At 41.4% G+C, this 23846-nt stretch overlaps 1 protein-coding gene across 1 annotated transcript in view; it reads left to right on the plus strand.

Moving 5' to 3' along the window:
• The first annotated feature begins 2761 nt into the window (after positions 1-2761).
• The window catches only part of emp2 (epithelial membrane protein 2), a 55935-nt gene continuing 34850 nt past the window's right edge, over positions 2762-23846 (plus strand). Inside the window, exon 1 of the mRNA XM_072268952.1 lies at positions 2762-2866. The gene's annotated coding sequence lies outside the window, so the exon portion shown is untranslated. The remainder of the gene's footprint in view (positions 2867-23846) is intronic.

The raw sequence follows: 23846 nt of genomic DNA on the forward strand, positions 1-23846 counted from the left end.
ATCAATGAAAAACTCTATAGACAGAATGAAAAACTATCAATGTGCAAAAGAAGACAAATTGTGCAAATAATAAATGATTATATATATAATACTGAGAACATGAGTTGTGGAGTCCCTGAAAGTGAGTCCTTAGGTTGTGGAATCAGTTCAGAGTTGAGGTGAGTGAATTTATCCACTCTGGTTCAGGAGCCTGATGGTTGAGGAGTAATTACTGTTCCAGAACCTCGTCGTATGGGACTTAAGGCTCTTGTACCTCTGTCCCGATGGCAGTAGCGAGAAGAGAGTTGGCCTGGATGGCAGGGGTCCCTGATGATGGATGCTGCTTTCTTTGGCTGTGCTCTTTGTAGATGTGCTTAATGGTGGGGAGGGCTTTGCCTGTGATAGACTGGGCTGTGTCTACAGTGTCATAATTTCATAAAAAGATGGTAGCGAATGCTAATGATAGTATCATTTCCATATCATCATCATCAGGTGCTGTGCCCAGTTTGAGCTTTGACTGCCATGGCCCACATTCTCTTGTTTCGGGTCAAGTGGATCAATTCATTTCCAGTTCTCTGGCTGCTATCTCCATCATCATTTGTCTTTGTCTTCCTCTTGCTTTCTTCCCTTCAGTCTTTCCCATAATTACCGTGCATTCTAACTCCTCTTTCCTAATCACGTCCAATGAAGTTACATTACCTTTTCATGATCTCATACATTATTTCTCTTTTTGTGTTTGCTCTGTTCATGACATCCTCATTAGATATTTGTTTCGTCCATTATATTCTTTGCATCCTCCTCAAAAATCACATCTCTGCTGCTTCAATTCGATTCCTCATGTTACTGGATATTGTCCAACATTCTGAGCCATATAACATAACCAGATAAACGTAACAATTCAGTACTCTGAGGCAGGTTGTCATGCCTAATTTAGTATTGGTCAGTCTACTCTTCATTCTTGTAAAGGTGTCTTTTGCCATCCCTATTCTTTTGATGTCCATGTCACACCTGCCATCTGATGTCACCCAGCTTCCTAAGTAGCAAAAGTTCTTTGCTTGTTTTATGTCTTCCCTGTTTATTCTCAGCCTGCAGATAGGATTCTCCTTCTTTTTGGATATCACCATACATTCTGTCTTTTTGCAATTGATAGATAGACCCATTTTTGCACATTCTTCAACAATTATATCAATTAAGTTTTATAGTTCTTCCTCCGTACTTGCAATTAATACAGTGTCATCTGCATATCTGAAATTATTGATGTTTTCACCGCCAACTTTGATTCCCAAGATGTCTCTTATTTTTTGTAACGTTGTTTCACTGTACACATTAAATAAATCAGGGGAGAAAACACACCCTTGTTTAATGCTTTGTTTGATTTTCATAAACTGACTCACTTCTCCATCTATTCTTACAGTGGCAGTTTGTTCCCAGTACTGATTTCTGATTAGGCAGTAGTCTTTCAAATCTAGATCTAGAGTTTACTGTAATATTTCAAATAACTTCACTTCATCAAATGCTTTTGTGTAGTCGATAAAACAAATATTTTTGCACTTGAGTAGCTCATTCTGATAGTATTCTTAACATCAATATTGTGTTTCTTGTACCTTTGTCTTTCACAAAACCACATTGTTCTTTACCTATTTCAGCTTGTATCTTACTTTTAGCTCTTGTCATCAAAATTCTTAGAAGTACCTTGGTGATATGACTCATTAAACTTATGGTCCGATGTAATTCACGCTCTGTTGCTCCAGGTTTCTTAGGAAGAGTGATAAATACCGATTTTTTCATCTCTTCTGGTATTATTCCAGTCTCATAAATGTCACTGATTAAATCAGTAAGTATTTCAATTCCATAATCCTCAAGGGCGATAATTTGTTCTATTACTAATTCAGCAGAACCTGCTGCCTTTCCTTTCTTCATATGTATTGCATTATGAACTTAAGATTTTAAAATATTTGGACCCTCAATGTTTTTCTTAATTTCTGGTTTTTCACCTCGATCGCCTTCAAACAGTTCCTGAGTATACTCAGTCCATCTGTTCATAATCTGACAGTACATTTACATTTACATTTACATGTATCATGGCATTTTATTTCTTCTATTACTAATTTACGAAGTAATGTAAATCTATTTCCCTGGATACCTAGACTTCTGCCAATAACAGCTTCTCGTTTTCGCCCAACCCAGGGCCCTTTATGCCTCCTTCCTTCCCCTTAGGGCAGAAGTTCCAGGTTCCCTTTTCTTACGCAGACATCATCCTCCAAATTAACCACCTCACCGCTTATCTGCAGCCAGGACCCCTGGAATCTGGCAGTGGCCCCCTGAATCTATCATTTTCTTTTAGCCACACTCCTAAAATCTTATGTATAGAGAAATGTAACTGAGTTTGAGGGCGCATTACATAGCTACTATATCCGCTCCTTGATATGCAGGTAATTAGGTAGAGCTCATTCCAGCTGCCCCTCCACCGCCGCTGTCTCCAACCATCTCCATAACTCCCCCCTCCCTTAACAAACCTTTATGTGCCTTAGAATAAATCTTTTCGTTTGATATGGTTCCTCTGGAGTGGCTGTTTTAAATGGAAGCTGTTTTTTTTGAGGGGTAGAAATATTTTGGGTCTCCTTGTCACTTTTTCTTACACGCATTTTTATCTGTCAGATTGGAGAACGTGCAGACGGATGAGGCGTTTTTGGTAGCTGGGTGTGACAGGGCCAGTTGGGAAACCCGAATTTTACAAATGAAATCGACTCACCCCGCCCTCTAAACTGACGTACAAGGAGCCGCCTTGGAAGCTGGGCTCTCAAAGCGCGCATCGGTACAACCCATTCACATCAGTAGCTCCACGTTCGGAGTCACGCTTGCACCCTTTCCGTCCGCTACATCTTATGTAAGTAACTTTAAACTTTGCAAGTTAAGATGGTATTTAGGAATACTGATGTTAAAAAGATTTTTTTTGGAGTACTTAGAAACGGATTGATTTTTTCCCCCTCCTGAGCAAGGAAATAGAGCACGTTTTGTTAGGATTGGAGTCAAGTAGTGGTTTCAGTTAGGAATTGTTATTTGTGATCTACAATTTTCATATTTAATATGTAGGATTTGTACTTCAGAACAGACTTTTTGACCCTAACTCGTTTTAGTGTTTGGTTCAGCATTTCTCCCACCTGTAGTCTTAAAGTTACTTGCGGGCACAACAAATGTTTCTTTGAGTAGGGTTGTGCACATACAGTTTGGAGATTTTCTTTTAAGAAATAAGTTTGTTTTAGAAAATGTCTGCAAATATTAGCAGTCCCTTTGGAACGGGAGTTGTGGATACTGTATACTGAAATTGGAAGGTGTAGCGGCCCCTGGAGGAGATTGTCCCAGAGCCGTGCGAGATCACTGCTCCCAAAGTCACTTTTCTACTTCACTTAAGAATTGCCTTAAGAATTTCTTTACAAGTAACCTGCCTTAAAGGTGAATACTGACAGGGTCGCTCATCCAGTTTATTAAAACGGTGTTGTTTTTAACCAGACTGAGATTGCTATCAGTAAGAAGTTCCCTTTCAAACAACTGATTTTTTTTTCTCTCTCTAAAAGGGTGTGGTTAGTGCTGAACTGTAGATTTACTTTGCTTCTATAACAAAATAGTGGCTTCTATGATAACAGTTGCTGTTGACATTTGAAACAAAATAAAAGGCGCTCAAAGTTTGCATTACAGTGGGGATTGACGTTGTGCTACAAGTTTATGCGGTCTTGCCAACACGGCACTGTTGAATTAAAGTGTTCTCACTGGAACGGACCCACTTCAAACACGCGGGGAAGACCGCGTTGTTGCTTTCTCATCCCTGGAGACTCGATATTACATTTCGGTCAGACATTTACAGGTATAAGCCATTTCTTGCAATCTTCCTCGAGGATGTCCGAGAGTTATCTCCCGCGCGGGAGTTCCCTCGGTGTTCTTCCCGCACCATGGCATTAACATGGCAATCACGGACTTGTCGTTCTGGAGTGGGAGGAGATTTCAGGCAGGAGTAAACACTCCATAATTTATGAGATTAAACTCCTTGGCCTATGAGGACCACAAATGCCTTCAGCGAGAAGTTCTGCCCGTGGGTGTAGAACAATATATGACCACTTCAAAGTAGGTGGTAGTTTTATCACGGGACTGTTGTATATTCTATAAATTTCATCAGAGAAACCAATCATTCGACTTAACAAGTCTAAACCGCTGGTCAGGTTCCAAAGTAGCCTCTCTCTATTTCACCTATCTCCTGTTGTATAATCTCGATTTTAGATAAATTTGTGGGACAGCAGCTGCCACATGTGAACTTCGAAACTTCTTTGTTGACTCTCCTAACATAATTGGCGTAGGATAGGGCGGCGATGGCAGGCCACTGTGTGGGTCGTGTCCGTGTACTGTATTACCATTGCCCATGTTGTCAGCCAACCAGTGAACAGATTCCCCTGTCGCATCTCCCATTCCTCCCCCACCCCAGCCCCTGGTTTCTTTTGAAAGGGGGGGGGACATCCGCTGATCACAGACCTCCTCATAAGGTGATCTGTCCTCGGATTTTTCCTTCTGTTTCATAGTAGGTGTGAGTTGGTATACCTCAAACAAGAGATTTTGTGGATGCTGGAAATCCAGACTAATACACACAAAATACTGGAGGAACTTAGCAGGTCAGGAAGCACCTATTGGAAGGCAATAAACAGTCAAAGTTTCCTACCCTTCCTTTCCAGTCTTGATGAAGGGTCTCATCCTGACAGTTTATTCCTTTCCATAGATGCTCCTGACCTGCTGTGCTCCTCCAGCATTTTGATTGATATACCTGGTGTCCATTGAGGACCACCACCGACCTTCTGGGAGCTTTGCCTTATGTGTGACATTATGGGGGATTGGGTGGTGGAGATTTTGGTCTTTCCTAAGGAATAATCAGAATCCACTGGCAGTATCTGAGTCACAGTTAAACTTTTGGTTATCTCCTGCTGCAAGTTCAATGGAGATCCATTGATTGAGGGCCTCTGTCCCTAGTGTCCGATGCAATGCCAGTTATCTGTGCCAAAAGTTAAGCCTTCTCTTGCACTGCTTTACTAACTTGCTTCAATCTCATCTGCTCCAGTGCATCATCTGTTAGAGATGCTCATTCAGTCTAAGATGTCGAGGCAGGTTTACAGCATGTAGTCCCAAAAATGTGTTCCACTTTAGTAAGGACGGTTGATCTTCCCTTAGCCCCAGTTCCAATTTCCTGCCTGATCTCCATAAACATTGGCACCCGATTGTCCAAAAGTCTTATTTTATTTGACCTGGGATATCTTCAGTGATGTTGGGTGGAGAATTCTAAACATTCACCATCTTCGGGGAAGGAATTTCTATTCTGCTAAAAGTGGATGAGCTTTTCCATTAAGGCAAGGGCTCCCAACCTGGGTTCCAGGGGTCCCCTGTTTAATGGCATTGGTTATTGGCGTAAACGAGGTTAGGAACCCCTGAATTAAGGTCAGCTTTCCCTTTTGAAAGCAACCAATCTTTCAGCATCTGTCAAACAACCTGAATATCCCATCTTTTAATAAGGTCACCTCTTTGAATCTTCATTGAGGCTTCACTTGAGGGAAGCTATCATAACGATGATAGTGGAAGCCCTGCACAATGACATGCATTCTATGTCCTGACATCCATCAGGTCTAAGATTCAATGGAGTGCTGAGCTAGGCAGATGGGATCGTGCTGCACTTTCCGTGTCTTCCTGCACTGTCGGGTGCAAGAGAAACCCTTCACTTGGTTTTGGAGTTCCATTCTGTAATATCTCAAAACCTGACATAAACATTTGAATACACTTGTTCCCTAAGAGCTTATCAATCTCCATTTTAATGACTTGGCCTCCACAGCAGCCAGTGGCAATGAACCCCACAGATTCACCACTCTCAGGCCGGTTCAGCTTCCCTGTGGAGGGCAGATTCGTTGTGGCACACTGTGAGGCTGGTGTCAAACAGGACAGGGTGAGGAGTGTGGCTGCCCACTGCTGGTTAGAGGGCTAGGGTGAGTGTGCTGGGAAGTGGCAGCACTTGCTTCATGTGTTGCTGGACTGCCCAGGGTCTAGGGTCTTCCTCATTGCCTTCTGTTAGATGTGATGGAAACTGCAGTCTTCTCCTCTCCTTGTTCTCCCCACCCTAGCAACTTGACAAGTTTAACAGGCCCCAGCTGAGCCATGGTGCTATTTCATTACTGGACTTGTGCCAGGTTCCCAGATTTGTGGTGTACCTGTGTTTATATATCTCTGTAGAATGCTATAATGATCTCTTTTAGTACTTCTGTTCGTGAGATGAGAACAGATCCTGTTTAGTGTGGAAGTACATCAGCTTTGCTAAGCTGGTTTAGACCAATCTCTGTAGAGCCACATGCCTGAGGCAAAGGAAATCTGGACAGTTTTTAATAAATCCGTAATGGATGTGGCAGTCTTCAAAAAGCAATCTCAAAGCAAACTGAATCCAGCTTAACAATTCTACCTTGGATGCAGTTCATGGTCTTTCAAAGTTTGAAGGATTTTACTCACCTTGTGCAAATAATGTATGTATATTTTATTCATTATTCCTCATATTGCCCAATCTTTCCCTCCCCGCCTCTGTTCATTATACACACGTCAGAGCATAAGTAATTTCTACTCTTAATTGGCAGGAGTTAATGGCTTGGAGCAAAGTCTGATTCTGTTGTGAAAGATAGGTGGCAAAGAGTTAGGTCTGAGCTGGGGCTTTTAAGCATTCATTTAGTTGAATATTTGAAACATGCTAATGTTAGTGGAAATTGTTGATACTGGATTCCTGGATCAGGCATTCTTGCTGTAGAAGGCTAGGAAGTGAACACCAGCTCTGTGTGGAGGCGATTGTCTGGCAGCTTGACCAGTGCAAGCACAATTTAGGAAACTTCTGTCCTTAAGTTCAGCCGGTTGCTGTAGGAAGCAGATCGTGCTACCAGTTTATCCCGTTTCAGCTGTTGCATAATTCCAAGGTTTGCATGGAGGGTGGAAATTAGCATTTGAAAGTGGGCAATGATTTTTTTTATATATAGTAGTGGTGATGCATTGATAATAGGCAGGATTTGACAGAAGATTCATTGTCTAACTTGAATAAGAAACTTATTCTCAGTGGCCGCTTTTATTGAGTGTGGTCTTCTGCTGCTGTAGGGCATCCAGTTCAAGGTTCGACACAGTGTGTGTTCTGAGATGCTCTTCTGCATACTACTGTTGTAATGTGTGGCTTTTTGAGTTAGAGATGCCTCCTTGTTAGCTTGAAACATTCTGGCCATTCTCCTTTGACCTCTCTCATTAACTAAAAGCATTTTTGCCCACAGAACAGCTGCTCACTGGATGACTTTTTGGTTTTCGCACCATGCTCTGTAAACTCTAGAGACTTTCTGTATGAAAGTCCTAGGAAATCAGCTGTTTCTGAGATACTCAAACCACCCCATCTAGCACCAACAATCATTCCAAGGCCAGAGTCACTTAGATGACATTTCTTCCCCATTCTGATGTTTGGTCTGAACAACAATTGAGCCTCATGACTCTGACTGCATGCATTGAGTTGCTGCTACAGGATTGACTGATTAGATATTTGCATTACAGGTGTACCTAATAAAGTGACCGATGAGTGTATTTATTGTTCTAGATTTATTATGGTCTGTAGCTAATGTTAGAGAAATCTCAGTCATTTGATTGAAAGGCACAAGATTTGCAAAATCTTCAGTCCACGTTCGGACAGAGCAGTTTATCTTCAACTTCTCTTTCTCCAATGATTTGATGAACCAAAGGTATTTTCTCTTCAGCTTCTTAATCGTCCCCTTCTTAACCTATCCTTCATTCCACTTGGCCAATTCACACTACCAAAACAGTCTTTGTGATGTTTTCTCATGCTTCACTCTTTAAAATAATCTATGGACAAATTGGGAAAGGCAATGCTACTCATTTTTAATATTTTAAGAAAAATAGAATTAGCAGATAGCTAACATAGTAACTACTTTTTAAAGAAAGCCGAGCAAATAAATCATGTTATAATGGTGCTGGTAAAAGAAGTGTGGAATCTTGACATAAAGAGGGAATAGATACAAAAATAAGAAATAATAATGAAGATAGCATGGATTTCAAAACGTGAAATCTGTCCTGACCAACTTAGAGTCTTAGAACCAGAGAACACCACAGTACAGTATCAGGCACTTCAGCCCATCTAGCTACTGTTCTGCCTAGTTCCCATTGACCTGCACCCAGTCAATAGCTTTCCATACCCCTCCCATCCGTGTACTTATCCTCACGACCTCTAGGTCCAGTCTCACTCAACCTCAGTGGAAAAAGCCTGCTTGCATTTACCCCATCTATACCTGACACAGATTGGGAGATCGTTTCACTGAACACCTACGCTCTGTCTGCCAGAGAAAGCAGGATCTCCCAGTGGCCACACATTTTAATTCCATGTCCCATTCCCATTCTGATATGTCTATCCACGGCCTCCTCTACTGTCAAGGTGAAGCCACATTCAGGTTGGAGGAACAACACCTTATATTCCGTCTGGGTAGCCTCCAACCTGATGGCATGAACATTGACTTCTCAAACTTCCGCTAATGCCCCACCTCCCCCTCGTACCCCATCTGTTACTTATTTATATACACACATTCTTTTTCTTTTTCTCTCCTTTTTCTCCCTCTGTCCCTCTGACTATACCCCTTGCCCATGCTCTGGGTTCCCCCCCCCCCCACTTTCTTTCTCCCTGGGCCTCCTGTCTTATGATCCTCTTGTATCCCTTTTGCCAATCACCTGTCCAGCTCTTGGCTCCATCCCTCTCCCTCCTGTCTTCTCCTATCATTTTGGATCTCCCTCTCCCCCTCCCACTTCCAAATCTTTTTCTAGCTCTTTTTTCAGTTGGTCCTGATGAAGGGTCTCGGCCCGAAACGTCGACTGTACCTCTTCCTAGAGATGCTGCCTGGCCTGCTGCGTTCACCAGCAACTTTGATGTGTGTTCCATCCATACCCCTCATAATTTTGTATACCTCTGTCAAATCTCTCCTACACCCTGGAGAATGAAAGTCTTAACCTATTCAACCTTTCCCTACAACTCAGAAGTTCAATTCTATTCAAGTTTATTGAACTGTTTGAGAAGCTAACAGACAACGGGTCGGTAGGAATGTGTTAAATAATTTTTGATATAATGGATGTCAGAGAGTGTGGACTCAAGTGACAAGTAGCAGAATGGATTGCCGTCTGGCTTTGGGACAGAAGGTGAGGAGCGGGAGGAAAGGATAGCTTCTCCACTGTGGGAGAAAGTGAGTAGTGGATTCTACCAGAGCTTAGACCCCTACTGTTCACCGTTTGCCATTAACACTCTGGAATCAAAGACATGGTTTTAAAATTTCAAGTTCAAGTTTATTCTCATTCAACCTTTCGCATGTATTCAGCTAAACAAAGCAATGTTTCTCAGGAACCTAGGTGCAAAACACAGTGGGTATACCACATACAGCACACAAAATATTAGAACAATAATATTAATAAAGTGTTCTGCAAATGTACAGGTTGACCCGTACTGGTCACCGAATTATAGGAAAGATGTCAATAAAATTGAGAGAGTACAGAGGAGATTCACTAAAATGTTACCTGGGTTTCATCTCCTAAGTTACAGAGACAAGTTGAACAAGTTAGGTCTTTATTCTTTGGAAGGTAAAAGGTTGAGGGGGGACTTGATAGAGGTATTTAAAATTATGATGGGGATTGATAAAGTTGACGTGGATAGGCTTTTTCCATTGAGAATGGGGCAGATTCAAACAAGAGGACATGAGTTGAGAGTTAAAGGGCAAAAGTTTAGGGGTAACATGAGGGGGAACTTCTTTACTCAGAGAGTGGTAGCTGTGTGGAACGAGCTTCCAGCAGAAGTGGTTGAGGCAGATTTGATGTTGTCATTTATTAAGTTAAATTGGATAGTTATATGGACAGGAAAGGAATGGAGGGTTATGGGCTGAGTGCAGGTCGGTGGGACTAGGTGAGAGTAAGAGTTCGGCATGGACCAGAAGGGCTGAGATGACCTGTTTCCGTGCTGTAATTGTTATATGGACATAAAATGCATATATGACAGATTCCGTAGTTAAGTATACCGCACTATTACTGCTACAGGCACTGTCATAAGCAATGCGTACCGGGTGTTCAGAAGTCTCACAGCCTGGGGAAAGAACCTATTACCCTGATGGTAGGGGGTCAAGGAGATTGTGGGACGGATGGAAGTTAAACCCAAAGGTAGCGTTGACTGACCCCGGGGGGGGGCGGGGTAGGGGGACAGAGCTGTTGGTGGCCAGTACGGAGGGGCAGTGCAGAAAATTCCAGTAATATTGTGCAGAATAGAAAGGTCAGTTGGTTTTTCTTTTGGAGGTGTTAGTCCAGGTGGAGACAGGAACAGTGGAGTCTTAGAGTTAAAATATGTTGTTTGCCAAGATGATCAAATATTTATTTAAAAAAGGCAAACCAAGCCCCAGTGTTTAGTTCCAGAAGGATAAAACTGAAAGAGTAATTGTTTTGAATTATGGTTAGATCATACTTGGGGTATTGCATGCATTTAAGGTCACCATATTATTTAGCAGATGGGGAACGCAACGCATTCTGCAAATACTGGAAATTCAGGTTATTGCACAGAATATACTGGAGGTCAGGCAGCATCTGTGGAGAGGAACAATGAGTCGAAGTTTCAGGCTGAGTCTCTTTATCGGGACTGGAAAGGAAGGGGCAGAAGTCAGAATAAGAAGTTGGGGAGAGGGGAAGGTGTACAAGCTGAAAGGTGATAGGTGAAGCCACATGAGAGAGAAGGTGGATGGGGGGGATAGAGGAGGGAGGGAGGATGAAGTGAGAAGCTGGGAGGTGATTGATGGTGACACCCAAAATGCTAGAGGGACTCAGCAGGCCAGACCCTTCATCAGAAGCTGATAGGTGGAAAAGGTAAAGCATGGTAGAAGAAGGAATCTGATAGGAGAAAAGAGTGGACCAAGGGACAAAGAGAAGGTGGAGGGGAACTAAAGGGAAGTGATGGGCAGGTGAGGAGAGGAGAAGAGGTAAGAGGGGAGCTTGAATGGAGAATGGAAAAGGAGAGAAGGTGAAGATACAGTACTAGAGAGGGTATAGAGAGGATTTTCAAGGATTATTACCAGAAGTGTAAGTATTTATGTATCACTAAGTTGGGCCCCTTTTATGTTGAGCCAAGGCAGCTTAAAGACAGATCTTACAGAGATCACATAAAATAACAGATTTTGCTAGAACGGATGCAGAGAAACTGTTTCCAATTATAGGAATGAGCATAATTGGAGAACAGAAATAGAAAATAGTCATTAAATAACCTAATAGGGAATCTAGAAAACAAACATTGTAACCAAGGTGTGGTGAGACTGTAGAACACACTGTCAGAGAAGGTGTTTGAAGTGAATGGTTATGATCCTTTAAGGAAGCGGCTATGTGGGAGAAAAGGGTGGAGTACTATGCTGATAGATTTAGGTGGGGAATGTAAGAGGAAGTGCAAGTGGAGCATAAAGTGCCAGCATGGATTGATTGGGCTGAATGGCCTGTTGCTGTGCCAAGTATCTTATGTAACTATACATTGTTGCCTGTTCCTCAGTAATTCATTGTCTTTAAAGCTGCCACCCTTGACATTGTGGACTTCTTTGGGAAATACAGATTCCCATCTGCCAACTTAAAAAAAACTCTTGGCTTTCTTTTTGCAGTAAAAGAAAACTGTGCACTCACTGAGCTGTTAATTGAATCCAAGCCTGGTTATATGACTACAGCTTCTGTTTTCACTTGAGTGTTACTGGTGGTGAAGTGCTTTGGAATGTTCAGAAGAAGTGATGGTGTTTATATGTACACGTTCTCTGATTTGGGTACATACGATGAAAACGCAGATGGATTGTAAATGACAGTTGCTTGGAGTAGAATCTCAAATGCCTAGCAACAATATTTAAAGGGGAGCTTGCTGCAAACACTACGCAGGTTGAGCACCTCCCATAGCGGGTTCAAGCTAAAGAAAAAAAACAAACGTTTATATAGTACCTTTTCAGAACTAAGAACTTGTAACACTTTTGAAGTACTACATTGCTGCAATGTAAAATCTAGATGGAAACTTTCTGCAGGAGAAATTCTGACAAACAGCAGTGAAGTAAATGAGCAAGTAATCAGATTAATGTTTGCATGAATATTTATGGAAAGTTTTAGGAAGGGATGATTGGGAAGTGATAAACTATTATAAAAATCATATGGTGCTCTGTATTTAAAAAAAAAAGTTTTTAAAACTGTATTTTATTTTGTTATTTTCCTTCAGGTGATGTAAACTCTGGTGGTGGTGGTGGTTCTGATTTGCACCTGACTGCCAAAATGACATGTGGGAGTTCAGAGCTGTAGCACAATTTATTGAATAACCTTTAGCTCCCTTCCATGGTAGGTGTCAACCTGTAAGATGCCATTGCAAGTGTAGAAACTGACCACTCAAGCAACTCCACACATTCTGCTGATAAAGTTTCATCATTTCAACATGTCCTCCTCTTCCTTTCTCTCTGAGAAATTTCGCAATACCCCCCCAGCATTCTTTCCCTATTTCTGCATTTTGCTCTTCTATAATCATGTTCTGAACTCTTCTAGAACTATTTATTACAAAAATTAGAATCACGAGGGCTTGTTCACAGATTAAGTACTAAATTATTTTTAGTACTTACTAAAACTTGCTGCAAAAAGAAAGCCAAGTTTTTTTTATTAACAGATGGGAATCGCATTTCCCAAGAGGTCCATGATGTCAAGGTGGGTGGCTTTAAAGGCAACGAATTACCAAGGGACAGGCAATAATGCATAGTTACATAAGAGACATGGCACAGTAAAAGCTAAATTATTTTTAAATACTAGATTATTTTAAAGCTTGTATCGTCCTTGTGCTTTGCTATTTGAACTTGGTGATATTTGAACCATAAACACATCCCAACCGGCAATCTACAAACAGCTGTAGACAAGATAATCAAAACTGAGGTGATATCCCATGAGGCAGAAGTCGATTGCAGAATGGGGTGGAACTGGTTTTGGGGGCGTTCACTGCAGCGCAGAGGCGTGGCATAGTCACCTCGCGGAAAGTGCCACGCGTTACAGCACCGGTTGTAAGATCGAGGTTGGATTCCCGCCAGTTAAGGAGTTAAGGAGTTTGTACATTCTCCTTGTAGACGCGTGGGTTTCCTCCGGGTGTTCTGGTTTCCTCCCACAGTCCACAGATGTACCACTAGGGTGACTGAGCTGTGGGCATACCATATTGGCGCTGGAAGCACGGTGACACTTGTGGGCTGCCTAGCACGATCCTCCCTGATTTGATCAGACGCATTTACTGTACGTTTCGATGCACATGTGACAAATAGAGCGAGTCTTTAATCTTTAAAGTGGTGCGGCGAAGTAGGAGATAAATATTTGTGCAGAGGTGAGCATAACATGGGAGAAGAAGTGGGCTGAATTTTAAGTAGTGTACTGTACGTGTTGTGCAGGCAAATCTTTCAGCCAGGTTCATATGGATGAAAATAAATGTACTTTTATGATATTTCATTTGAGCATAAGGTGAGTTACTAAATTTAAAATATGAATAAGTTGGAGCTACCCTTCCAAAGGAGCAATAGCTTTGTTAGAGAATTTGAAAGAGAGTAGCATTTTAATAGACATTCAGTAATTGATCAGTGCTGTGGGACATTCCACAGTGACACTGAAGTTGACACACAGTGAAGACCATGCTGACTGGTTGCATCATAGCCTCGTATGGAAATACCAGTGCCCAGGAACGGAGAAGTCCATCGCAGTTAAAGCCCTCCCAACCATTGAGCACATCTGCAAGGAGCACTGTCACAAGAAAGCAGCATCCATCATCAAGGACCCCCACCATCCGGGCCATGTTGTCTGTTACTACCACTGGGCAGGAGCTACAGAAGCCTTCGGCCCCGCATTACCAGGTTCAGGAACAGTTATTCCCCTCAAACCATCGGGCTCCTGAACCAATATGGATAACTTCACACACCAAAGCTCTGAACTCACCACAACCTACGGACTCACTTTCAAGGACTCTGCAAATCATGTTCTTCATATTTTTTATTTTTTATTTGCACAGTTTGTCTTTTGCGCATTGGTTGTTTGTCGGTCTTCGTCTACATATAGTTTTTCATAAATTCTATTGAATTTCTTTATTTCCTGTCAATGCATGTGAGAAAATGAATCTCAGCGTAGTATTTGGTTGCACATATGTACTTCGATAAATGAATTTACTTTGACTTTGACATGAAGCTAGGTTGAAGTACAGTTAATTCTTTGTTTTGTGCCTGAACCGATGCCATTAATGTCCTTGAGTTAAGGTAAACAGATTAAGCAGATTTAATAGCTTGTAGGAAAGCTATTCATAAAAATCCAGTTTTGGCTGGACTTTGTTCGGAAGCGTGTCAGCCATAGAAATTCATTCATGGTCAGTTCTGCCAAATATATACATACTGAGTGGCCACTTTATTAGGTACCTCCTGTATTTAATAAAATGGCCGCTGTGTGTGTGTTCATGGTCTTCTGCTGCTGTAGCCATTAACTCAAGGTTTGACGTGTTGTGTATTTAGAGATACTTTGCTGCATACCGCTGTTCTAATGTGTGGTTACTTGAGTTACTGTTGCCTTCCTGTCAGCTTGAACCAGTTTGGTTCATTCTCCTCAGACCACTTCCATTAACAAGGCCTTTTCACCCACAGAACTACTGCTCACTGGATAACCATTTATTGGTAAACCCTAGAGATTGTTGTGTGTGAAAATCCCAGGAGATCAGTAGTTTCTGAGATACTTAAACCACCCTGTCTGGGGCCAACGGTCATTTTATGGTCACAGTCACTGAGATCACATTCCCCCCCCCCCCTTCTGATATTTTGTCTAAGCAACAACTGAACCTCCTGACCGTGTCTGCTTGCTTTCATGCATTGAGTTGCTGCCACATGATTGGCTGATTAGATATTTGTACTAACAAGCAGGTGTACCTGATAAAGTGACCAATGAGTGTATTTGTGTCAGTGCATAGTACTGTGGCCCTGCTGTTCATTCCTTTGAAACTAATGACGTAAACTTACGTGTTATAATGAAGGGATTAAATTGTGGTCAGCCATGCTTTTTTCTGTATATCTGGGTGAAGATAGAAATATGAGTTCACAATTATATGTAACAACAGATAGGTGAAATGAAATGTGAAGGTGGTCTAACAAAATTTATGAAAGCTTTGTGTTAATCCACAAATTATAGCCAAGCGCTGTATTTAGGGGAATTAATACTGTGTAAAATAATTCACTCTCATAATATACCTGAAATCCGGACTCCACTTTTCTTTTTCACCTGAGGGATTAATTACTGCCACCTTGGCTGAGAAAGGGAACAGCTTGTGGTTTCCAGTGTCTCCCTTGGTATACAATTCCACCAAGCTGAATGAGAATAATAATCAATGTCTGTAGGCTGCAGTTCTTGGAGCTGTTGACTGAGCTATGGGTGCCTTTAGGGACAGACCAGACGGCAGGGAAAAGACATGATTTATAATTTGCGTGATAGAGATAGTTTCTAAACCCTTTTGAAGGTTGGTGCTTGTTTTACGCATCTCCTTTGCTGTCTGGCTGCAACTGATGATTTATTGTCTCACAGAATGCACATCACCGAACAGGCCCTTTGGCTACGGCGTTGAACTGACCTTTAAACCTGCTCCAAGGTTAATCTAACCCTTCCGTTCAACATAACCCTCTGTTTGTCTTTCATCCATGTCCCTATCTAAGAGGGTCTCTTAAATGTCCCTAATGTATCTGCCACTATCATCATCTCTGGTAGCTTGTTCCATGCAACTACCACTCTCTACATTAAAAATAAAACTATCTCTGACATCCCCGTCTACATTTCTGTAATCACCTTAAAGTTATGCCATATTCTATTAGCCATTTCTGCTCTGGAAAGAGGTCTCTATCTGCCCAATCTTTCCATATCTCTTATCATCTTGCACACCTCTATCAAGTCACTGCTCATCTGCCTTTGCTCCAAAGAGAAAAGCCCTGGTTTGCTTGTGAGACATGCATTCTGGTAAATCTCCTCTGCACCCTCTCTAAAGCTTGCACATCCTTCCTATAACTGAGGGGCGGCGACCAGAACTGAACACAAAATTTCAAGTGTGGTCAAACTGGAGATTTGTAGAGCTGCAGCACTCCCCGGCAGCTTTGTGACCTAGAATGTCAAAGAGGCTTTCCCAGCCGGCCCCTCCCTCCTTACCAGCCTGAGTCATCCACGAGCATGTTTGTGTGACTCAGTCATCATTGCTGCTCTTAGGGTGGGTCGCCAGGCTTCTTGCTTTACAACACTCCAGTAGTCTTGTGGTTATTGTTTGCTAACCAGTTCTTTCTCTAAAATTCCAGATAATTTCAAATCTGTTATTACAAAGAGCATCTATTAATTATTGTGAAAGTTGGCTACATCCAGAATTGTGGGTTTGCAAGCTTTGTTATATAGCTACATATTTTGTAGGTAATTTGTCTTTCAATATGTTGCAATTTTGGAATTAAAGTATTATATTAATTTGCATGTTGAGTGCACCCCTTTAAGAGAGCTAAACTTAATTCAAGACTATAATCCCCATCTTGTTAAGTATTTACAAGTACCCTCACTTTAGGAAGATTATCCTGTGCCAATCTGTACTTCAAGGACTAATTTACTTCACTATTTTACTATTTTTCTTAAGGGGTCTAGTTGTCAATAATCCCTATTTTGAATGGTGGATTCCTCCCCTCCCAACCAAGGAGGAGATACTCCCAGCTACCAAAGCATATTAAGCAGAATTTATTTTTACATGAAGCACGTTTAATTCTGAGCAGTAATTCTTGATGGAGATCTATAATTTACAAAGGAATTTCCAAACACAAGTGCAGTTCCTACAAATTTGGAAACCAATGCCAATATGTTGCAGACAATTGAATTGTCCGTCATGGAAACTGAGGCTGAGGAATGAATTCTGTGTCATTCCTACCAACCCTGACTGTCTTTTAACATTTATCTTCTCATGGGACAGCATTTGGGGATTGCATTTATCAGGTCTGGTGGTTGGAGTGTTTAATTCGGCCAATATGTTTCTCTTGATTAGGTCATAGTTCAACAATGGTTTCAGTTGTTTCTGTGTGTACTGTTTATACACACATAATGCTGGATGAACTCAGCAAGCCGGGCAGCATCTATAGAAAAGAATAAGCAGTTGCTATTTTGGGCCAAGACTCTTCTTCAGAACTAGTACTGGTAACAGGATTAACTTGGTGAACAACAAACAGCTTGAACATTGGGCAGTTTCTGCTGCTCTGCAAAAAAGCTGAGGTTAGCAATAAGCTTTTTGGACCTAGAAAGTGAATCTCCATTATATCAGGGTTTCCCAACCTGGGGTCCAAGGACCCCTCAGTTAATGGTAAGGCTCCATGGCATAAAAAAAATGTTGGGATCTCTGCATTATACTTACCATCTATGACGTGAGATGGGATTTACTTATTTATATGGGATAGCCCAATAGCAAAGTCATCCACATGAGAAAGTATGACATAACTTTGCGTGCTCTAGGATGGGTAAGGTTGTGGTCACGCCTGTTACTGTGTTACCATGGCAACTCATAGTCTGCAGGAGTCTTGTGTAAGTTTATAGTGTAGCTCTTGATGTTTTATAAATCATCCAGGAGATTGGTTCTTGGGTTGTGGCTGTGGTTTAGGAAATGGTCACTTAACTTATCAAGTTGTTGGAATTGTAAACTCAAAGCAGGAGTTTAAATCCCTAAACATCAGATGGGGATTTTGAATTTGGTAAATGAAGAATCTTTAAAAGATGTCTATAATGTAAAGCAGAAACTTCTGTTTTAAAAGAAGCATTTGTTGTGTGATTTTGGTCATTTCTACAGTTATACCATGGAGAGCATTCAGCCAATTTCTACAGTTATACCATGGAGAGCATTCCAACTAGCTGCATCACCACCTAATACAGAGGCTCCGATGCACAGGATCGGAAAAGGCTGCACAGACTCAACCAGCTCCATCACGGACACCGGCCTCTCCACATATTTAAAAGCTGATGCCTCAAGAAGGCGGCATCCACCATTAAGAACCCTCACCTTCCAGGACATTACTATTCTTGTTGCTGTCATTAAGGAGGAGGTACAGGAACTTTAGAGCGCATTGTTTTAGGAATAGCTTCTAAAACATTGGAACAGCTTCTTCCCCTCGGCCATCAGATTTCTGAACGGTCTATGAACCCATAAAGCCACCTCATTATTTTGCTTTCTTTTTGCACTATATGTTTATTTTATACTGTGTATATTTCTGATTGTAGTTTGTGGTAATTTTTTTAAAAAATTATTACTCTCTACTGCTGCTGGGAAACAATAAATTTCAAGAGAAAAGTCAGTGATTTTACGTAAACTTGATCCTGATTCTACATGTATGTCCTCCCAGAAAGGAAATTTGTGAAATAATCTCATTGAATGGCGGAACAAGCCCAAGGGATCAATACCTCTTTCTCTACTTATTTCTTATATTGTTATCCAATTCTCAACCATTGACCATTTCCGAAGGTAATTATCAAGTTGAGTGTAGGCACTTAAAAAGGCCATTGGGTTGGGACGTACCTTCTCATGGGACAGCATTTGGGGACTGCTTTGAAAGTGGTGCTGTCGCATACCGAAGAGAGGTCAAACCTCTTCTGACCACTATTGTGAGAGCCCGCATTCAGACTGAGCAACCCAACAAATGCTTTCTTCCTTAGAAATCAACCTCTATTTTCTGGATTGCAAATGGTCATCTTTAAAAGAAGAAAGCTCTTATTCATTAATCCTTGAATTTTGTACAAGGGGCATTGCTGAAGTGACATTAAACATGAAAGGGATACATTTCCCTTTTCTCACCATTTTTTAAGTTCAGTGGAAAATTTGATATGTACTACATTGCGTGTGAAATTTAAAAGTGACAAACTTCAGTGAACTTTGTAAATGATAAAAATGAAGTAGCTATTCGTTGCCTGTGTTCAGCCAAACACACATTAGACCCCATACACACATTAGAACCTTGAGATGCTCTTAAACTGCAGTTGAACCTAACTCTACTAAATTTGCTGTTCTTTTAGATTACAAGCCCAGCTTGGTGTGGGCATGATTGCAACAGTCCATAAAACAATCATCAGTATTTGAGATCCAAGTTGTTTTCGTGAGTTATACTAAAAAGAAGTCTTTCATAAGCATGAGTTCGGTGGAAATCTCAGTACATGGAGATCAGAAACTCCATAACTGAAGGCACTAGCTTAAACAATGAATTCTGTGATGATTCTAAATCACCATGGCAGGGAGGTCATAAATCTAGTTTGCATGAGCAAATACATTGTATGCATCATTTGTTTTGGATTATGTTCACAGTAATGCTTCTCTGAATTTACACCCACTTAGCCCAAATCTCTGTGATGTATTAACTCCACAATGATACCAACCCCTTCTGAAGGTGCTTCCATAGAGTGATTAGGTAGGGAGCTCCAGAATTATGAAGCAAGCAACAGTGAAAGAACAGTGATTATATTTCTAATCATGGGAATGCATGACCTAGAGGGAAACTTGAAACCAACATACCTGCTGTGCTTGGGCTCAGGTTGTTCAGAAAGTACGGTTGTGGAGATCTGCAATGCACTCGTAACTGGTTCAGACTGTAACCTTGGTGACCAGTGATAATAGGAAGAATTATTTATTTATATGTATTCATTTTCTGAGAAACAGCACAGAATAGGACCTTCCATAAGACCATAAGATATAGGAGCAGAGTTAGGTTGTTTGCCCCATTGAGTCTGCTCTGTCATTTAATCGTGGCCCCAGTCTCCTGCCATCTTCCTGTATCCTTTCATGCCCTGACCAGTCAAGAATCTATCAACCTCTGCCTTAAATATACATAAAGACTTGACCTCCATAGCTGCCTTTGGCAAAAAATTCCACAGGCATTCTCTGTCTAAAGAGATCCTTCAAGCTGTGCTGCCCAGCAATTCCTCCAATTTAATCCTAGCATAATCAGAGGACGATTCGCAATGACCAATTAAACTACCAACTGTTCTGTCTTTGGACTGTGGGAGGAAACTGGAGCACCCAGAGGAAACCCACTCGGTCATGGGGAGAAAGTACAAACTCCTTACAGGCAGCGAGGAGAATTGAACCTGGGTCGCTGGCACTGTAAAGCATTGTCCTAACCACTATGCTACCGTGCTGCCCTACTTAAGGGTAGAGTAGGTTTCTTTGGTTTGAAACTTGAGGGCTTTGCAGTGTTTGCTCATTGACATTTCCTTGACGTATGCTTTGTAGGTGGTGGAAGATGTCAAGGGATCTAAAGGTGAGTCAGTCAACAAAAAATAACCAATCTCTCATCCAACCAGTGAAGTGTCTGGTCAGGGTTGAGCAGCGTTGCCGGGGTGTGTAGAGACTGAAAAACAATAGGGACATCTAAGAGATTCTTGAGATAGGTACATTGGTAAAAGAAAGGAGGAGGATTATTGGCTGTGTAAGAGGGAAGGGTTAGATTGATTGTCGTGTGGGTTTATGTAGTTTGACGCAACATTGTAGGGCAAAGGGCCCATATTGTTCTGTGTGCCTTTGTTCTTTAGAGTATTGATGGGTCAAAGAGATGGCAATGTTGAAGAATGTGAAGGAGATATGGACTCTGATTTGTGCTAGTGTTGCATAATTATTATAAATTACTGCATGCAAGCAGTCTACTTCAATATCATCTTCGGTTACTTACAAAATTGAATTGAATTTTACTAAGATTTTCAATACAGATTGAGCACCCCTTATCCAAAAATCCAAAATCTGGTAACCTCCAGCATCTGAAACCTTTTTGAGCGCTAACATGACACCACAAATGGAAAATTCCACAAGACACTGGGAAGGTTCCCAGGAAATGCGCACCACAGACAGATTGAGTAATGATCTCACTTACCCTGATTGTTACTCTGTTGTTCAGCAGTCATCCTAGCCAGACCTTTGTGCATTACTCTCAGCGATTACCATGTGTTCTGCACTTATTCTCTGCTCTGTGTTGTGAAGATATTGTTGAAATTATCAAAAGGCCTGCAATTACCCCTAGGGGTATTAGTGGAAGGAAAAAGAGGAAGCATTTATGTTTATCTATTACACAGAAAGTCAAGATGCTGGAAAAATTTGACAGCAGTGTAAGTGTGAAGCATCTGACAAAGGAATATGGTGCTGGAACAGCCACTATCTCCGACCTGAACAAACAGAGGGACAAACAGATAAAGTTCTATGCTGAAAGTAATGAACAGAAGTGAATGAAAAATAGAAAAACACTGCATAAAGTGAAAAATGAAGAATCGACATACAGGTTTCCCCCGCCGTCCGAAGGTAGAGCGTTCCTATGAAACGGTTCGTAAGCCGAAATGTCGTAAAGCGAAGAAGCAATTACCATTTATTTATATGAGAAAATTTTGTGAGAGTTCGCAGACCCAAAAATAACCTACCAAATCATGCCAAATAACACATAAAACCTAAAATAACAGTAACATATAGTAAAAGCAGGAATGATATGATAAATACACAACCTATATAAAGTAGAAATACTTTTCCACAATCATTGCCGGCACTGTTCTCTGAAGTGAAAATCTCACGCAAGCGCTCTTGGCAAGAACACTCTCTCCAGTAACCTTTAAGCTATGAAGCTGCCAAATCATACCAAGTAACATGTAAAAATACACAGCCTATATAAAGTAGAAATAATGTATGTACAGTGTAGTATCACTTACTGGAATCGGGAAGACAGCGCCAAGCACTCTGATGATGTGTGTTAGAATGAGTCGTCGCAGGCTGGGGTGGTGCAGTGACCCCCACCCTCCAGGCCGCCGACCGATACATTGCAGCGAAGCATGCAGCGGTAACCGGGAGGCACACAGCACATCTTTAAGAAAAAAGCCGAAATAAACAAGCTAATTAATTAGGTGCTGCCCGACATGTAATTGTCGGCCCAGATCACTGCCAAATGCCGATTGCATCACCTTTGATCTGGGCTGACATTTATGTGTCGGGCAGCACCTAAGTAATTAGCTTGTTTATTTCGGCTTTTTTCTTAAAGATGTGCTGGGTGCGTCCCGGCTACCACTGCATTCTCTGCGAATCAGTATCTATCCGTGGCCCGGGTGTTGGGGTGGTGGGACACCGGGGTGTCATCTCATTGTCATCTGTTTCCGTTAGAGCAGGCGGCTCATCTTCTCCTATGACTGCCCACCTTGATATCAAAGGTCGAGGTTCATCGTCTGCTGTGGCTGATGATGATGATGTGGCTTGCTTGACTGCTGAGCCTCGCGCATTTTTCTATCATACAGTTCTTTGTAAGCACTCAAACCATCCTGCAAATATCCCCTAAACCTACGTACCCTTTCAAAATTAAAGTCATACTTTATCATTGCAGCGAAAATCTCACGCAGTTGCTTCATGTTCATTCGCTACTGCATTCATTTTCGATTGTTATCCTTTCCTCTTCCAATTGCATCAGCTCTTCATCTATCAGTTCTTGGTCATGGGATGCCAAAACCTCTTCAACATCATCTTTGTCAGCTTCTACAAGCCAAACTCACGTTGTCCTTACTTCGTTCACCACGATCGAAACACTTAATTATGTCTAGTTTTACGCTAAGTGTAACACCCTTACGAGCTCTTTCAGGCTTTTCCAATACAGTACCTCAGAACTCATCTTGCAAACGGCTGCTCACAGGCACGTGTTTAAACAATGCCGGCTAGAATGCCGTTCCGAATCTGGGGGAGAGCGGCTGCTCGGGGCACGTGCGGCTTTTTATCGCGTGCTGATTTTTTTCCTAACAGTGAAAACACCTTCTGTTAGCGAAAACAGGGTACTAATGTAGGTCTTCTGTAACAGTGAGGTTTCATAAAGCGAACGTTCGAAAAGCGGGGGACACCTGTATGTTGAAAGAGTGGATTCATTAACATCGAAGTGAACATATGCCACTTAATGGTATATTGATCGTGAAACAAGCAAAGATCTATCTAGATGAACAGAAAATTGAAGGTAATTGTGAATATTCAGCAGGCTGGTTCCAAAAATTTAAGATAAGGTGCAGCATTAAATTTTTGAAGATCCGTGTGGTGATAAAGCACCTGCTGATCATGAGCAGCAGAGAAATTGAAGGGCCAGAGCACCGTGCATTCATAACAGAACAAGAAATCATGACAGTTTATAAAACCAAAGAAAAATTGCTACGACAAAAACCCTTGTTAATGAGGCAGACAACGCTGGAAGAAACCTTTAAAAATGTCATCCTGCACGGTGCCTCCTCATCCTGAGAGCATCCACTTCCAGGTCCCTTAGCTGCTTCTGATATTAACAGTGATGTACCTTCCCCCTCTGCTTCCTCAGACCTGATGTAGTTATAGTGTTCAGTGCTGCATCTATCTTCTTTCGTAAGTGAAGATCATCATGTTTTTTGTAATTATAAAACATATTATTTTTGCATGAAATCTGAATTTCTTCTCCTCCTGAAATCCCATGTTTGAATGTGACATGACCAGTGTCATTATTATGTTAAAAATCAACTGTTGACTTTTTCACAGTTCTCATTACATTTAGCTGTAATTAAATATAATCGCAAACAGGAATTTTGCAGATGCTGGAAATTCAAGCAACACACATCAAAGTTGCTGGTGCTGCGTTAAATATAATCTTTTGTTTTTATACCTTGCATAAACCGAAGAAAAGTAAAATATGAATACAGTGTTCTGTAATATTTTAGTCAAAACTGGCATCGAAGGTGCAGACTGAAAGCCTGCTATTGCTTATTGTTGTTTGACAGCTGAT

Source organism: Mobula birostris, chromosome 9 (assembly GCF_030028105.1).
Source record: "Mobula birostris isolate sMobBir1 chromosome 9, sMobBir1.hap1, whole genome shotgun sequence".
Classification (NCBI taxonomy): domain Eukaryota; kingdom Metazoa; phylum Chordata; class Chondrichthyes; order Myliobatiformes; family Myliobatidae; genus Mobula; species Mobula birostris.